The 19349-nt window shown below is 35.3% G+C and overlaps 1 protein-coding gene across 1 annotated transcript in view; it reads left to right on the forward strand.

Annotated features, from left to right (window-relative positions):
* DMD (dystrophin) overlaps positions 1-19349 on the forward strand; it is a 2325391-nt gene that overhangs the window by 1321540 nt on the left and 984502 nt on the right.

Genomic DNA, 19349 nt, shown 5'->3' on the forward strand with positions numbered 1-19349 from the left:
TTAAAATAAAGGCAAAAATGTGTGTGTTATTTCTGGGGAAAGTAAAATGATAAAACTGGGATAGAACATGAAAAAAGAATTAAAAGGCACATAAATTAAGCAAAAGTACTATTTCTCTTTAAGTGCTTTTTTTCTGACAGCAATTTGCACTGTTTTCTAGTGCAGCAGACTTTTTAATTAAGAAAATCTTTCAAAAATGCTGGGGATGACATGCTTTCTGATTTTCACGTGGATTAAACTGATCTTGTAAATGGAAAAAAAATAATTTCCTAAACAGATTATTGAAATTAAACCAGAAGTGCCGTGTATAATTGTACTAGGTATAAATTGTAGATTTTTACTAAATACACAGTGAGAAAAGCATTGAATCTTCTTATTAGAATATTATAAATGTGTAGTTTACCTCCTATCTCCCCCCGAAAAAGTTACTTAGCAGTTTCTTTCTAGAAAGACTTAAGGTTCATTCTCTCGTGTATTCTGTTGGGAACACCTTATCCCCAAACCTCTACCTAACCAAATTTTTTTTTCTTAGCACTTTCTATAGGTATTATGTTTTCTATTATCAAGATGAGATTGGTCCAGGTATGCTAATAAAAATACTTTAAGCTGAGTCAATAGACTTGCATTAGAACTTTGAGGGAGGACTCAGAATAGTATAATCTTTTTCTCTTGAAAACATTTGCTATATGAAGTCCCAAAACATTTATTCATTCAATGAGCCAGCTTCACTATGCTTAAGTTACCATCCTTACTCTCAAAAAGATGGTTTTGGATGTTTCAGCTATGTAAATAAGCAAAATATGACTTGGGAAGTGAGACAAATTGATTTGCTAAGCATAGACTATACATATTAAATAATTGATCTTGATTACAAATGCTTGTGAAGCAGTTTGGCCACATCAGGGTTAATTTTATAGATCAATGCAGGAAGTTTTCTATGAGGCCCTAAGCTAATCACAGCCAATTGTCCAAGCAATTGTGTGGAGAAGTTGTAGGTCTTTAGATCAGTGGCAGGAATTTCTTCCTTCCTTCCTTTCTTTCTTTCTTTCTTTCTTTCTTTCTTTCTTTCTTTCTTTCTTTCTTTCTTTCTTTCTTTCTTTCTTTCTTTCTTTCTTTCTTCCTTTCTTCCTTTCTTCCTTTCTTCCTTTCTTCCTTTCTTCCTTTCTTCCTTTCTTCCTTTCTTCCTTTCTTCCTTTCTTCCTTTCTTCCTTTCTTCCTTTCTTCCTTTCTTCCTTCCTTCCTTCCTTCCTTCCTTCCTTCCTTCCTTCCTTCCTTCCTTCCTTCCTTCCTTCCTTCCTTCCTTCCTTCCCTTCTTTCCTTCTTTCCTTCTTTCCTTCTTTCCTTCTTTCCTTCTTTCCTTCTTTCCTTCTTTCTTTCTTTCTTTCTTTCTTTCTTTCTTTCTTTCTTTCTTTCTTTCTTTCTTTCTTTCTTTCTTTCTTTCTTTCTTTCTTTCTTTCTTTCTTTCTTTCTTTCTTTCTTTCCTTCTTTCCTTCTTTCTTTCCTTCTTTCCTTCTTTCCTTCTTTCCTTCTTTCCTTCTTTCCTTCTTTCCTTCTTTCCTTCTTTCCTTCTTTCTTTCTTTCTTTCTTTCTTTCTTTCTTTCTTTCTTTCTTTCTTTCTTTCTTTCTTTCTTTCTTTCTTTCTTTCTTTCTTTCTTTCTTTCTTTCTTTCTTTCTTTCTTTCTTTCTTTCTTTCGTGAGGCAATTGGGGTTAAGTGACTTTCCCAGGGTCGCACAGGTTGTGTTAAGTGTCTGAGGCCGGATTTGAACTCAAGTTCTTCTGAATCCAAGTTCAGTACTCTATCCACTGCACCACCTAGCTGCCCAAGTGGCAGGAATTTCTGAATCTACATTGATGGAATCATAGGTTCAATACAAAAATGTAAACAAGAGGAGAGGCCCATCTTGTATATCAGCTGAAAATTTGGTAAAGTTGCTGAAATTGAATTTTACTAGACCTTTGGTATAATTATCATTCCAGAAGGTAACTTCCCAAACTTTTAATGCCATTTAGTGGAAATTCTAGCAAGATGATGAAGATGGAGGAATCTTATGAAAGACAGAGGCAAAATGAAAAATTATTGGGACTATAAAAGCTTTCAGCTTTGCAGTTTGCAGCTAGGAAATACAATGGAAAGTGTGCTAGACTTGGAGTAAGCAAAAACTGAGTTCAAATTCTACCTCAGGTACATACTAGCTGTATGACCCTCAGTTTTTTCATCTGTTAAATAGGGGTAATAATTGTTGTGAAGATAAAATGAAATATAATTAATATCATTGTAGTAGTTGTTAATTTGGCTTATCATTGCAGGAATGTTTACTTTAAGAGTCTGCTTTCATTGAAAACTCAAGATTTTTCCTCCTTAAATGCAAACTACAAGGACAACAAATAACTTCTCAGCTTGAGTAGTCAGGAGACTCTTTGCCTCCCTGTACATAGTATTTCTGAATCTTGCATATTTCAGTAGTCTAGACATAGCTATAGTGGGAATAACAAAATAAGTTGTGGTGACATAGAAAATATGAGGTTTTATTAAATACGAATTAAAGCTTATAATATTCTTACATGTAAAATACAGGAATTGGTGTAAAAGATTATTCACAGTGACATTCTACTTTTCTATGACATTCTCTTTTTCCTACAAATCCCATGGAAACAGCCATTCAAATCCTATTATTAGAATTACTTTATATTATTATCAGACAATGATCTTAACTGAGTTTTTCCCTTGCAATTATAACCTAATTCATTTCTCTATCCTTAGTTCACCTGTAGCTGTTATGACAATTGTTTGCCTATCTCTTAAACATTAAACTTTTATTTCATATTGTAGTATCTTTCAAAATGCATTTTGGCCATTTTAATAAGGAACCTTGGTGTCTCTCTAGGTTCTGGAGTTTAAGCCATGGTTTCATTCATCCATCCATCCATCCATTCATTCATTCATTCGTTTGTTAATTCATTTGTTTGGGGTTTTTTTTGCTTTTTGAGTCTGTCTCCCCATCTTCTAGGCTGGAAGTGTAGCAAACATTCAGAACTCAGTCCCACCAGAGATTGGCAAAAGAGTTTTGATTTCCTCCATTTCTCACCCATGCGGTTTGGCCTTCTTTAGGCACCCTGGGAGCTCAGCACATTGTTTCAGGCTTTAGTGCAAACACCTAATCAGCTTAGCTCATTTCAGCTCAGAACTCCAGAACTCAAGAGATCCATCATCCTCATCCTACCCTCTTCCCAACAACGGGATTTCAGTCTTGGGCCATCATGACTAGCCATTGTTTTTACTAGATGCTCAAACTTCACCTACTATTTTACTTTGCCTCCTCATTATCTCAGTAACACATCTATCCAGACGAAAGAGACATCAGGACAAGAAGTTATATATATTTCTTCTAGTACAGTATTTAAAATAAAACTGCTTTTGTCCTATGAGGTCTCGGTGGGGGTGAAGCAAAATTCAGTGTGCTCACTCATCTCAAACTGAGTTTAATAAAGGGTGTCCTATAAAAAGCTAATTTCTTGCTGGTAAATTGCTTTTTAAGTAATGCTTGCTGTTGCAAGAGAATCTTTCATAACATCGAACACAGGAAGCCATGTTTGAACTGTCCAATGTGTTCCATATGATAAGGTATTGCCCAGGTGGAATTCTTCTTCTTATTGGATGACAACATGTATAACTAATATTGCCCTTTGAGACTAGTTTGCATGCAGTTGCTGGTATGGCACTGTTCAGCAGCCTGCTGTAGATAAGAATGAGTGATGATGCCCTAGATTATAATGGAAATTTTAGAGTGCATGCAGCAGTAGGGTGCAGTCTTCAGTAAAGAAAAACGAGCTGACTTGCAGGCATGAGAGGTCATCAAAAAAGATAAAGAAATAGGACATCCACTCCAGGCTAGGCAAGGCTTTTTAAAGGATATTATGGAAATGAGCAAGAACCAATTTAATTTTTATAATGCCACTCCATTTAACTTTAAAATACAAGGTCGAGGTACTGTGTTTTTCATAATGATTAAAGATTTGGAAATGCCCTTTCCGTTGAACCTTACTACATTTGTTTGGTCGAGACTGAATGTGACAAGGAATTCAACGGGGATCAGAAAACAACAGAACTATGTTCACTTACCTCCCAAACACCAGTTTTCAAAGGAACAAAAAGTGGTTTCTGATTGACATCTTTATTTTACCTTGATAGGAAATCTATTTTCTCAGGTTCTGGTTTTGAAGTTAATACTATCCCCAGATAGTAATACAAATGATAGATAGATAGATAGATAGATAGATAGATAGATAGATAGATAGATAGATAGATAGATAGATAGATAGAGCAACAAATAAATAGATTATAGATACACATATGTGTGTGACTATATACCTAAATATGTATACACATAATACTTTACAAACCCCATATATAGAAGTATAAATGCTACAAACCTGCAAAAAATGGCTTGAAAGTTTAATTATTTATCTTTCTACTTAGTTTTGAGAATTGAACTTTAAATTTTCATAAAATAAAGCACCCTACAATTATGCAGTATTTGTGCAATAGTTTTTTAATGACACTTTCTCAGACCAGTGGATCTGTAGAGGAGTCTCTCTTTTGGGCTGCATTGTTCACTTGCTTTATCTCCATTAGACATTTCTTGGTGGGGGTGGTGATGATGTCATAACTATTATATATGCATCAAAACCTCATTCTTTAGATAAATTTAAGGTTAGGACTAAAAACACAATATTTTCAGTCATACAGCATCAACTGATGAAGGCTTTTATGAAAATTCACATGACAATCAACTTTGCATAAGCTCAGATGGTGATTATGTTGAATTTCAAAAAGAAACATTAATATTTTATATTTTTGAATAATTAACATTTTCAATATTTTGTAAGATTAAAGGTTTTATACTTCTGAAGTAATCAAATCTTAAAACTATAATAAAATTTTAGGGATACTAATATACAGTACATATATATGTGTATATATTCTGACATAGAAAGAGTAATCATTTATAGATATGCCAAGAAATATAGCTATTTGAATAAATCATATCTCAAATGTTTGTAAGTTTGAAGTTTTTACTTATGAAATTTTCAAAGTATCAAAGCTTAAAACTAAACTAAGAAGTTTGAGTTACTCTTTTTACATATGCATACATATACACATTTACAGTACATATATTATCTTGCAGCTGGATAGAACATTGGCTAGATCACTGAGCATGGAATCAGGAAGACTAATCTTCATGATTTCAAATCTAGCCTCAGACACTTACTAGCTGGGTGATTCTGGGTAAGTCACTTAATCCTGTTTGCCTTGGTTTCCTCATCCATAAAATAAACTGGAGAAGGAAAATCAAATCACTCCAATGTCTTTACCAAGAAAACCTCAAAATGGAATCAGGAAAAGTTGGATACAACTGAAAGAACTCAACAACAACATGTTATTTTATATGGGGGGGCGGGGAGGAAGGAAAAAGAGAAATAGTTGTGCATAACAGTACATTTTATCAAGGACTTGAAAAAGTTTTTCTCTATAAATGAAATTTTGGATCCTTGTTTCTATACAAAAATTAATTAAACTTGACATGAGGTTTTTATGAACTATAATTTCATACTACTATTCAAATTTTGGGGTAACATCTCACATGACTAGAATGGTAATAGGGTAAAATTAATTTTTTACTTTAATTTTTTTCATCAGAAGTACAAACTCCTACTTATTTTAATTATTTATTTTATTTTAAACACATGGAACCTCTTTATACATAGGCAAGCTATTGCAGGATTAAAAACAAATTAATCTTAATAGTGGGTCTTTGTGTATGTTTGGTGGTGTTGCTGAGAGAGCTCAAGTCTAGAAGTTTCCTTAGGCCCATTTTCTCTTGTAACAGCTGCTTCTATAGATGACTCTCTTATAAAGCAGTTAGTTATATACAAGTCAAGCTTGTTTATGTCTTCAAAATCCTAATTACATCTAGGTCATTCTGTACCAAAGGTTAGGTTTTCAATTTACTAGATAGTGTTGAAAAGATTGAGGGTGAGCAAAATGGATAATATGACAATACCTTGAAGGGAGAAAACCAGAAATTTTAAATGGAAACAGAAAGTACCCAGTTGAACCTCCAAATATAAGTACCAGACAAAATGTAGGGTGCATGGTTCTTATAAGATTTTTTTTTTCCTACAAAGACTTTGAAAAATATCCTTTAAATCAATGAGATAGACAACCTTGAAGTGTTTCTTCAAGGGCAATATATTTGCTTTTTGTTGGTGTTCAGTCATTTCAGTTGTGTCTGACTCTTCATGACTCCTTTGGGGGATGGGGGTTCTTGGGAAAGACACCAGAGTTGTTTGCCATTGCCATCTCCATCTCATTTTACAGATGAGGAAACTGAGGCAAACAGGATTAAGTTACTTACCCAGGGTCACACAGCTAGTAAGTGTGTCTGAGGCTGGATTTGAAGCCATGAAAATGAGCGTTCCTGATTCTGAGCCCAGTGTACTATCCACCATACTACCTTGCTGCCATACTTGCCATTATCTAATTGTTTATTGCATTTGGAATGCTCATGCTTATTTTAGCCCTAATTATATTGTCTACATATACATGAAAGTGGATTTTTCACTCTTCTAAGGATGTATCTCACACTCTCCCACCTCTGCTTTTCTTGCCCTTCTTGCCTATGCCTAGAAGTATTTCCCTTGATGTCTATGCCTCTTGACTTCTTATCCATTCTTTAAAGCCAAGCTCAATTATCTACCTTCTCCAGAAAGCCTCCCTCCATGCATCCAGCTAGAAGCAAAATCTCCTCCATCTGATTACATAACACTTTATTCTCCCTTTTGCATTTATCATCTTATATTTTTATCATTTTTATATCACCTCCTCAAAATGGCTTATTCTGATAGGTTTCTGTGTCATAGAGGTTACACAGGATTATCCAAGGTCTATTGTCAGTAGGAAGCATAGTCTCACAGGTACTATCATGCTGCAGAATCTTTGAGTTTGAACTTGTTTCTGCTGTTCAAGGTGAATAAAGACAAATCCAACACCATAAAGTTAATTGATAAAATTGGTTGTTTGCTTGTCATGGTGGCACTTTGTAGAGAGGAAAAACATTTTTTTAATCAATTCGACAAACATACAATTGTCTGGGCTTCTGCTAGAGGTAGACAAAGTAAAAATTAGTCTCTACCCTTAAGGAAATTACATTCTATTTGGGGGCTATATGAACACAAATATATAAGTACAAGGTACTTAAGTGAAATAGAACTCTAACAATGGATACTGTGGGGAGGGAGTGGATCTAAGATAGTTTCACAGAAAGACAGTCATCTGAGGCAAGGCTTATGGGAAAATAATAATTCTGCAACAATAAGTATTCTCAGAGTCAGAGATGAAGAGAAAATGTGTTCTAGGCATGGAGGATGGCTTGTGTGATAGAGGCAGGAGATTCAAACTAAGTTCAGGGAATAAGTAGTAGTCTATTTTGGCTGCTTGAGAAGGAGTAATGAAAAATATGCCTGAAAAAGCAGGTTGAAGGCAGATTGGGGTCTTGAATGTTGAGCTAAGAAGTTTGTATGTTTCCAATCCTATGTGACCCATTTCTGTTTCCACAGTTTGATTAAGGAATTATTCTTTTTTAATGGAGAAGATGGTGCTAAGAATCATATAGTTCTTAGACCATCTATAGAGATTACTTTGTTATTTTAATCAGTCAACTAATCTTAGGAAGCAGTTTAAAATTTAAGAAGATAATTCCTGCCACCTTCCAAAAAAAGGACTACCTAGGTTTGACTATGCAGTAATATACCTGCTTACTCGTTATCACTCTGAAATCTTTGTGATAATGGACTGTGTATGAATAGATGTAGCATGAAAGAAAACATTACTTTTTCTACAGCAGACAACATTTTTACAATCACACAACTGTTAGAGAGGTCCAGAGAGAAATCAGGTCTTAATGTTCCTATTGCCTGTTCATTTCAGAATAAGTGTGTGACAATAGAAAAAAGAGTAGCTTTAAAGACTATTCTTAAAGCAGTTTTCATATACATATATGTTAAATCACTGCAAAATTCTATGCCGGATCAGATAACTTTGTTCATCAAACCATTAAGTATAAATTTGAAGTGAGGCAGAAAACAAGTAGATATGTTCACTTAAAGTGTTCTCCTATGAATTAATTGTGCTGAACTCCAGAATACTACAGATCCTCTTTGCCATTTGGAGGTGATTAATCTAACTTTCCCCAAAACACAAAGGAAGAAAAATGTATTGTTGCTCCGATTGTCTTGTACAACTGTGGTTGATAGAAAATCATCTGGGCCAAATGGGGAGCAGAAGAAAAGATTGGATTACATTTTAGAAGTTACATACCACTGTCAGTAATGTCAGTCTGGTCACTTCAGTTAAAGATCTTTTTTTTTTTTTAATGTGTAGGTGTTTTTTTTTTTTTAACACTGGTATTCTACCGGTGCTATTCAACTATGAATCATGGACTAGCATAATCTTAAGAAAAATCACGATTGCCCACAAAAGAGCAATGGTAAGATACATACATGGTTGGTTTTAAGTCAGCTGAAGCATAAAAGCAATAACTTCAGTTATCATTGTTAATCTACGGGTGAGTCAGTCACACAGAACAAGTAGGTGTTAAAGGGTAGACAGCCAGAATGCTCCCCAACAAAAGTCTTTAAATAGTTAGAGGAAGGCTTCTAGTATATTTTTCAAGGCTTTACAAAAAAATGTGAACAATCATCATACAGGATAAGAATACACCAAGGCATTATGTATTCATTAAAGGATCATATCTCTATGTACCTATTATAGCATCAGAGAATAACAGATTTAGAGCTGAAAGGGTTGAGAATATCTAGTCCAACCTTCTTATTTTACAAATGAGGAAACTGAAGCCCAGAGAGGAGGAATAATTTTCTCAAGGCCATGAAGGGAGTTGACTTATTTGTCTTTCTGTTAACCCAAGGATATTATACAGAGTAGGAAATCATTCTATGTTTTACTAATGTGTTGACTGTAATTATGGAATTTAAATTGGAAAAATAGGATGTCTGCTCTGAAATCCTTGTCACCTAAGCTGGTAGCATTTTTGTATAGCTATGTGACATCACCTAATAAAATCACAAATTGCTAGAAATGGGAGAGACCTCTGATCTCTCATAGCCCAAACCCTTTATGTTTTAGATGAAAAAAGTGATAGAGGTGAAATGACTTGCTTCAAATCACAGAACAGAGCAAGGCTAAGATCTGCCATTATTATGTTTGATTATCTTTCTTATTGACTTGCCTACACAATGATCAGATGTCATTGTGGAGAGCAAAGTTTGGCAAAGGTGGACTTTCCCTCTCCCAAAGGGAAAAGGAATTGAGTTGATCTTCCAAGAACAAGCCTGTCTCTGACACTTGGATAGCTCAGGTAAGATAAGAATCATTATAGTCCAGAGCCCCTGGATTAGAATTGAAGTCTGATTACTAAAACAGGGCTACTTGGTCACCTATGTAAATTGTTGTCTATTCAATCTAGTCACTGGCTTCCCCCCATTTGTAATCTTTGTATGCAATTAAAAACACATAATACTTGTTAGATTTTATTTTTATCTAAATAGAAATGATTCAAGTCACCAAATAAAGAACTTATAAATAATAGAAAACTCTGAGTTTAATAAGGAAAAGGTTCTCGGGAAGAGTCAAGTTCACCAATGACTGAGCATATCCTATATTCTCGGGATCACTTTCCTATCCACCTCTAGCTGACAAAGATATTGACTGTCTGTTGTAGCCCAGAGGCACTCACCACTATTCTCTGATATCTTCCTATCAGTGAATGTCTGTTCAACTTCAGAAGGGTCTGTGTGCACTTCTTGGCTTATCTGTGCCTTTCAGTATGTGTGTCTGTGTTTGCTTGTCTCTGCTTACCTGGAGAGTGATTCAAAAGATCAGTGGCCAGTGGATACCTCCCTAGTCCCTCTTCTTGTAGTGGAAAAACCTTTCTGTTAAAACCTAAGGGTCTAATCTATTCCCAGACTGGGAAGATTACAAATCCCAGAAATTCATGCAACTTTCTGAAATCTCTCTGACCCGCAGGAATTGGTCCCAGTACAGGCACTTCACATATTATTATTTGTAGACTTCAATATAATACCTGCTTGCTGAGCTAAAGTATTGTTCAAAGTAAAACAAAAAATTGTTGAACTGAATTCATAATAGGACATAGAAAAGCCTTAGGGAAGCAAAAGAGATTTTAACCCCAGGGGAAGTGAAGCATGATGTACTAAAGAATTTATTTTTTATTCCTGGAAAAATAAATATTATTTTTATTATCAAAGACAATAATTATTGCTAAAGGCAAGGCAAGTATATATTTAGCCTTCTAACTGCAAAGGAGGTGAGAGATATGTGGGGGGGAGGAGGAACATCATCTCATTAATGGAAAGCCATTAAGAAAACCACAACATGGTGAAATTCTCTTTAGGTGGAAATATGTTAACTGAAGTTACCTTCACTATCTATATGCTAGATCTCAGTACCAGAGAACAATTCCAACATTCCAGGTGTTTATATTGGAAAATATTGAGTTCCATTCCTGGGGAAAATGTGTGTTGTTCAAAGTATGGTAGTATGTAATAAAAGCATAACTATGTTTGTCAGGTATGGAAGATGTAAGAATACTTTAAAATATGAGGTAGAAGGAATTAACCATCATGACAGCTATTACTACAAGATATATTAGAATTCAGGGACAGTCCATAACAACTGACAAGAAGGACAAAAAATTAACCCTATTCTAAAATACCAGTGTTTAGAGAATCTATCTAGACTTCTGAGGTAATTTTCCTTATGAAACATGACAGTATAGTATACTAGGGAAAGAAGTGGTCCAGAAACATAGGATGGCTAAATTCCAATCCCAGTGTTTAAGCTAGTCATCCCATCTGTAATAGCCTCAGATTTGTTTGTTTTTCCACGTATACAAGAAACACGGGCAAGATGACCACTGAGTTCCCTTCTAGCACTAAATCTGATCCTCTACTGTCTTTTCACCAACTTTAGCCCATTATATTCAATTAGCTTCTAGGAGTCCCTATACATTGTTCACCCTGCTGAAGATGTGATTATTTTATGTGACATTTTAAAGAAAAATTGCTTCTTGTGAGTTAGGGTGAATACTGTATATGGAAAACACTTCTTTGTAATTGGTTCATTATATTCCTAAACTTATGTCCTTTGTGCTAAAAATCACCTCAGTGAACAAACATAAGATAATGACAGTGAATTAAAATACCTAAGAGTAGTCAACAGTGACCAGCATATATTAAAATAAAATGACCATTTAAAAAGATGTGTCTTACATCATGCAAAAAAGGTTAGCAGATTGGGTCATGCTTTCCTCATTCAGGGTAGACAGGAAATCCCACAAATGGAAATCAACATTCAAGGTCTCTGTGTCACATTAAAGAATGATTTTGCAGAAATCCTTTATTAATATTGTACATGCTAAACTCTGCCAAAAGTCTAGGTTTCCAGGGAAATAATCAAAAAGTCATGAGCGCCAAACCTTAGTTAACATTCAGAACTTTTTCACAGTGATAGAGCTATGATAAATAATTTTCAGTTGGGCATGGTGTGGAGCACAAATCTGTATGCCACCTCTGTACCTGGATAAAAATGCCTGCCACCACTGTTGTCCTATTAGGTTATGAGGACAGTAGTATATTTAAATTTCAACCGCCAATATTCCATGTTAGCCATTTTTGACTACTGGTTTGACACTAGTATCCCAAGTGGAGTTGACTCCAAGTCTGTCAACCAAAGCAAACTGTCATATTATTTAATAACATTAAACATTCATTAAGTGCCTACTGTGCTAGGTACTGGGCTAAGTTCTGGGGATACAAATACCAAAAAAGAGAAAAATTAAGCCCTGTCTTAAGATGCTGACAATCTGAAGAGGGAAGACAAAATACAAAAGGAAGCTGAAAAGCTGGGTGGGAAATGGAGGGAGGAGATGGTGGAAAAGTCAGTCATAGAAGTTCCATGATAGTCAAGTAGCTGACCAAGTAGCTGGACCACTGGATTGCCCCACTGAGATTTTAGCCTTTCAATCAATCCTTTGCAGTTCCATGAGATCCTATAATAAGTTGAGTTGTTCATTTTTTCTTGTTCTTTGTTAATTCTTTTCTTTTTTTTTTTGAGAGGCAATGAGAGTTAAGTGACTTGCCCAGGGTCACATCGTTAGTAAGTGTCAAGTGTCTGAGGCCAGATTTGAACTCAGGTCCTCCTAAATCCAGGGTCTGTGCTTTATCCACTGTGCCACCTACCTGCCCTGTTCTTTGTTATTTCTATGTGATTAAGTTAGTGTCCTTTTTTCTTGGAAGATATCTTAACTAACCCAATCTTCCTTAACTAACCTTAACCTTAACTAACCCAATCTTCCATGGAATTTTTCATTTTTTATGTGATCACATAGAAAAAAATTTTTACATCATCCTTTCATTTGTATGCAAGGTGACTGCATATTTCTTATCTTTGAGTTGTTCTGGGCCCGCCTGATGGTTGTGGGCAGGATGGTTGAGTGAAATATTTCTGCTTTGATATTCAATTTCTTATCGATCTTTTTGTTGTTGTTGTGGAATGCAACTAAGACTGAGCCAGACTGCTTTATGTCTCCTAGTATATTTTGTTATCTGAAATTTCTGACCAAGGTTCACATATTCCATTTCCTACTCAATTTCCAAGCCATTTATATATGCCTTGCCTTGTGTGCAGTGTTCATTTCTCATCCACTTTGTTTTGTCAGAGTTTATCTCTAAGCTTATCGGCATAGCAGCACTCGACAGCTGCTGAAGATTTTCTTGGAGCTCTGGAATGGTTCTTGTAATTAAGATGCAATCATTTGCAAAATGCAAATGCATGAAATGTTTGGCATCAATCATGACTTCATTTTTTCCAGTCAAGGAATCAGAACAACCCCTTCGAGATAGCCATGAATAGTTTAGGGGAGATTATATTCCCTTATTGAACTCCTTTGTGGGTGATGATTTGGAAGGCTCCTGAGAACAATCTAATTTTTGTGTTGCATCCATTGTTTGTCTGTTCAATGATGTTAAAAGTCACAGGATTGCTCCATTGTTCTTCAGCATTCAAGACTGCCTTTATTTCTGCCAAATCAATACCTCCTTCTAGTCTATAAATGCATAACATATATTGCAGAGACTTGATGATTTTTACATTTTCTTAGCATAACCAGACCTTGTATAGATGATAGATCATTTTAAAACTGGCACAAAATTTTCCATGCTCACAAGTGGTGGTAGATGAACAGATGGTATGAGAAAAAGTGATTAAAGATCATCAGTAGGGGCTGCCAAGTAAGACCTCTTAGGTTCTTCATTGATTGATATATAAACCCACTTTCAATTATTCCATTCAGTTCACCTTGAGCTACTTGACATCCCAAGATATACTGGACTACTTCATTTATGATTAGGAGATTTTAAAATGCATCCATATGGCCTTGGTTGCTTAACTTCAAGTTTCTGCATCAATAAATAAGAAAGCTGCACTAGAATTAGAGGATCTTAAACTGAGTTCCATCAGCTTGGGTTTGTTGAGGGGTATTTAACATGGTTTTATGGCAGCATTTCAGTATAATTGACTTCCTTTGTAAGCTTGAGTATTCATTTTTATTTATTTAAATAATTATTTTGAGTTGAGACTTTATTGACAAAGGGGTTCATGCCAAAAAAAATTAAGAACTCCTGGAAAAGGTGATCTCTAAAGTCCTATCCAACTCATAATTTCTGATTCTATGATCTAAAAACTCTTCAAAATCATCTTTCCTCTCTTTATTTTACCAGAAAACTCTAGTAGCTAAAAATCTATGTCCCTCACCCATCAGACTCATGGGCCAATCATCAGGGTCATTCCTGAGGAACAAGACCACATTTGAAAATACTTCCTTCTTACTCACTAGCTGTGTGACCCTGGGCAAGTCACTTAACCCTCATTGCCCTGCCAAAAAAAAAAAAAGAAAAAAAACACACACAACAATGACAAAACCTTCCTTCTAAAAATTGAGCAGTAGAGTTTTTTACCATAAAGAGTTTCACTTTTTATAGGACCAAACTTACTTTACTTATGAATATGCCATTTGCCTTTAATTCTGCATTATAGTTATTAAGCAGCACAATTTCAAGAGTACTGTCTTGGATTTGTATTCAATTGTATATGGATAAATGTAAAACACATAAAATAATGTATGGTAAATAGAGTTCAAACAAACATGAGTTGCTTAAACTCTTCAGGATTCAACATAATAACAATCAGTTCCCCAAAGTCTTCTTTTGTAATTTCTTAAGATGTGTCAAATTCCATATTTGTCTCTAATTATTCAGAGAATACTCCATAAATGGAAACCTACTTATCCCTGTGATTTTTTTCAAGTTATATACTTAAATCTGGATACATTAAAAGCTTATTTAACTTAACTTGCTTAATATTATTGTATCAAAGTAAATAGTGAGCTAAGCCCTGGGGATACATAGAAAGGCAAAAAACAAACAAAAAACCCAGTCCGTCATCTCAAGGAGTTCACATTCTAAGAGAGGACCAAAACACAAATAATTAGTTATATCAAGATATAGGCAGAGAAGATAATGTAGGGAAAATCTTATTTTCTTACCTATGTATGTTACTACAAATTACGCCAAGTTTCTCTAAGGAGAAATTACCACCATTTCTGTATATAAGAACTTAAAGGCAATCAAATCTTGTAAGATTTTGTATCCAACAGTTGAACATTCCAGAAAGGGGCACATTAACAACAATAGTTGTACCTCTCATTTATACGTCCTTACAGTTCACAAAACATTTCTTAACAACAATTCTATGAAACAGATGTTCACCCTTGTTGTATTGTAGTTAGGCTCTCCCATAGTAATATCATGTAGAGAAGACCCCTATTGAAGTATGTAACATAGAAGGGTTAATTGTCCATTTGGCCCAGCTTTATAGGTATCCAGCTTTCTTGCAGACTCCTTCTCTGAATAGAAGTCTGGCAACTTTACCATCCCTCCCACCATGATTCAGTTCTTCCAGATGCTCCTTTCACAACAATTATTCTCCTACCCCACTACAGTTATTTTTAATTTGCTACTTTTTTCTGCATATTTATATCATCCCCTGCTTTGTTGTTTTTCAAATGTATTTTTATTGTGAACTTAATCATCCACAAACACAAACATTTCAATATATAAAAAAAAAAGACAAAGGCAGCCCAGGATAGTTTTCCAGGGAATGATTGTGAGAGAAATAGCCAAAATGAGCCTCAGCACTGTTTTTGTTGACAAGATCCTTTCACACACATTCAGTTATTAGTGGTAGGAGAATCTCTTTGACATCCTCATGGTTCTTTGGTCAAGATAGTTCATTTCCTATACTTTTGATTGACATTTTAAAAGATTTTATTATTCCATTATCTATGTTTAAGTTAAAATACATTGACCCAAGAGCAGATGTATCCTATTCCTCCTAACAGTGCTTTCCAGATTCCTGGAATAGAATGCATGATCTCCACTTAGAATTTTAGCTTCCTTATAAGTTCATTTTAAAGGCCACCATCTCCATAAGGACACCTCCTATGTGAGAGGAAACTGGCCTATTCCCCTTAGTTGATAATACTTTCACTTACCTTGGCAACCCTTTTGTATTTACTTTGTATATATTGGCATTTACTTATATGCATATATGTTGTTTACTCCTATAAAATATGTTTTTCAAGTCCAGGGAGTTTTATTTTTTATCTATCTTCACAATTTTACAATCGTAGGCACTTGATGAAGGCTTATTGAATAAGTAATTGAATGACCTTTTTAGAATATATGTTTCAAAGGCATAGCTTTTGAGAGTTCAGTGTCTATCACCCTCATACCAGGGTGTGACATCATAGTAGACTTTGGTGGTGAGGACCACCCCTGGTTTAGTACCGAAACATATGGATTAAGAATGATAAATAGGAGGCAGCTAGGTAGCACAGTAGATAAAGCACTGACACTGAATTAAGCAGGACCTGAGTTCAAATCCAGCCTCAGACACTTGATACTTAATAGCTGTGTGATCCTTAACCCTCATTTCCTTGCAAAAACAAAACAAAACAAAACAAAACAAAAAAACAAGAATGATAAATAAATCATTGATATCACTAAAGAAATTTGGATGTAGCAGCATGGGGACAGAAAAATGCAGATGATTGACCACATTTTCTATTTTTCTTTTAACTTTGGTGTTGTAAGATACAACCTTTGTCATAGACCATTGGTCTGTAGCAGAACAACTGAAAATGTTTATTGTAGAGGTTGTAGGGGGAAGGCAATCCAAGATGGTGGATTGGAACAGCAGCCTAGCTGAACTCTCTTAATACTGCTCTCCAAACAACTTTAAAATAATGCCTGAAATCAAATTTTGAAGCAGCAGAGACAACAAAAGGTAAGAGTGAGATATTTTTTGGCCTAAGAATACTTAAGAAATATGCAGGAAAGGTCTATAGCACTGGGATAGAAGCCTGTCTAGAGCACAGGCACACCAAGGCAGTAGCAAAGGTACCAGTAGCAGTGACAGCTTCGTGACCTTTCAACCCAGAGAGAGATGGTCTGGGTCACAGTTCCCAGGCAAAGAGGAGGGCGGATGGTTTATTCTTCACAAGGGAGAAAGGGCTTTGGTTGCTGTTCCAGGACTAAGAGGAGTACTTGTGCTTATGGTTAAAGGGGACCAAAGTCCCTTCCTGGATAAAGATTAGAGTGGAGACTAGGAAATCAGTGACCGTACCTCCGCCAGGATCAATCCACATTGGAAGTACAAAAATTTGCAGATCTTCAAAGCTAGCTATGAAAATAGTATTGCGGAAAAAGCTTGAAGCTTTAGACAGTGCAAGCAGAGGCCAACTTTTTTTTTTGCAGGGCAATGGGGGTTAAGTGACTTTCCCAGGGTCACACAACTGGCAAGTGCCAAGTGTCTAAGGCCGGATTTAAACTCAGGTACTCCTGAATCCAGGGCCAGTGCTTTATCTACTGTGCCACCTAGCCACCTCTAGAGGCCAACTTTTTAACCTGAAGTTTTCAAGAAATAGGCAAGAAAAATTAGCAAAACAACAACAACAACAACAAAGAACTTGTCCTTTAAAAGATACTATGGCAGCTAGGTGGTGCAGTGGATAAAGCACCGGTCCTGGATTCACGAGGACCTGAGTTCAAATCCAGTCTCAGACACTTAACACTAGCTGTGTGACCCTGGGCAAGTCACTTAACCCTCATTGCCCCGCAAAAAAAAAAAATAGAACTAAAAGATACTATGGGAGCAGGGGAAAACAAAACATTAAACTCAGAAGAAGACAAAAATGTTAAAGTAGCTATAATGTCTCAAAGAAAAATACTAATTGCACCCAAGTCAAACAAGAATTCCTGGGTAGTTAAAAAGCTCAAAATAATAGAAGAAAAATTCCAAAGAAAAATGAGAGTGGTTCAGGAAAAGTTATAAAAAGATAATTAACAGCTTCATTTAAAAAAAGGCATAAAAATACTGAAGAAAATACCTTAGAAAGCAGAATTTGCCTAATGATAAAAAAGGCACAAAAATTCACTGAAGAAAAGAGCTGCTTAAAAAGCAGATTTGGCCAAATGGAAAAGGAAGTACAGGAACTCACTGAAGAAATTAAATTCTTAAAACTTAGAACTGGGCAAGTGGAAGCTAATGATCCCTTGAGACATTAAGAAACAATAAAAACAAGGTTAAAAGAATGAAAAAAATATAAGAAAATGTGTAATATCTCACTGGAATAAAACAACTGACCTGGAAAATAGATTGAGGAGAGATAATTTAAAAATTATTGGACTAAAAGATTAAAAATTAAAAAAATTATTGGACTACCTGAAAGCCATAATCAAGGAAAGTGACTAGACATCATATTTTAAGAAATTATTAAAGAAAACTGCCCTGATATCTTGGATCCAGAGGGTAAAATATATCACCTCCTGAAAGAGAGCTCAAAATGAAAACTCCCAGGAATATTATAGCCAAATTCCAGAGCTCTTAAGCTAAAGAGAATATACTGGGGCAGCTAGGTGGCAGAGTGGATAACGCACCAGCCCTGGATTCAGGAGTACCTGAGGTCAAATCCGGCCTCAGACACTTGACACTTACTAGCTGTGTAACCCTGGGCAAGTCACTTAACCCCCATTGACCCACAAAAAACAAAAACAAAAACAAAAACAAAAACAAAACAAAACAAAAAGAGAATATACTTCAAGCAGCCAGAAAGAACAAATTCAAATATTTTAGAGCCATAGGCTAACACAAGGTTTTCTGGCTTCCATGCTAAAGGTGTGGAGAACTCAGAACATGAAAACAAAGTAGCTAAGATGACAACCAAAAAAAAAAAAGTAAAAATTAAAGAGATATAAGGGACTCAATAAAGTTAAACTGTTTCTGTTCCTATATGGAAAGGTGATATATGTAGTACCTAAGAACTTTATCATTATTAGAATAGTTAAAAGGAGTTTACATAGAGGGCATGGATTGGAATGACCAACCCCCTCAAAAAAAGAGGTGAGAAAAAGGGGTGCAGTAGGAAAATGGGGAGGGGAAAAGTAAAATGAAGATTATTTTTTCACATAGAAGAAGCATGCAAGAAAGAGCTTTTATAGTAGAAGGGATAATGGGGGATATCAGGCAAGGCCTGAACTTCACTCTTATTGGAATTGGTTCAAAGAGGGGAAAAAATATATAGTCACTAAGTTGTGTTTAGAAATTTAATACCCAATTGGTAGGAGAAATGGATAAGAAAAGTGGGTGGGGTGCAACTGATAAAAGGGAGAACAGATTAAGGGAGGCAGTGTTCAGAAGCAAAATAGACTTTTGATTAGGGACAGGATAAAAAGAGAGAGAAAATAAGAAACAGAATAAAATGGAATAGAGGCAAATACACAGTAATCATAACTGTGAATATGAATGGGAAGAGCTCACCAAACAGAAGTTGGTAGCCGAATGGATACGAAAGGAGAACCCAACAACATGTTCTTTACAAGAGACACACTTGGAACAGAAACACACAGAGAGAGTTAAAATAAAAAGCTGGAGCAGAATCTAATCTATTTCAATTGAAGTAAAAAAAAAAAAGCAGGGCTAGCAATTATAATCTCAAACAAAGCAATAGCAAAAAAAAGAGACCTAATTAAAAGAGATAATCTGGAAAACTACATTTTGTTAGAAGATACTATAGACAAGTAATACAAAAATAATTTACAACAGGTTTCTCTGATAAAGGTATCAGTTCTCAAG

The sequence above is a fragment of the Dromiciops gliroides genome, chromosome 3 (assembly GCF_019393635.1).
Source record: "Dromiciops gliroides isolate mDroGli1 chromosome 3, mDroGli1.pri, whole genome shotgun sequence".
NCBI classification, from domain to species: Eukaryota; Metazoa; Chordata; class Mammalia; order Microbiotheria; family Microbiotheriidae; genus Dromiciops; species Dromiciops gliroides.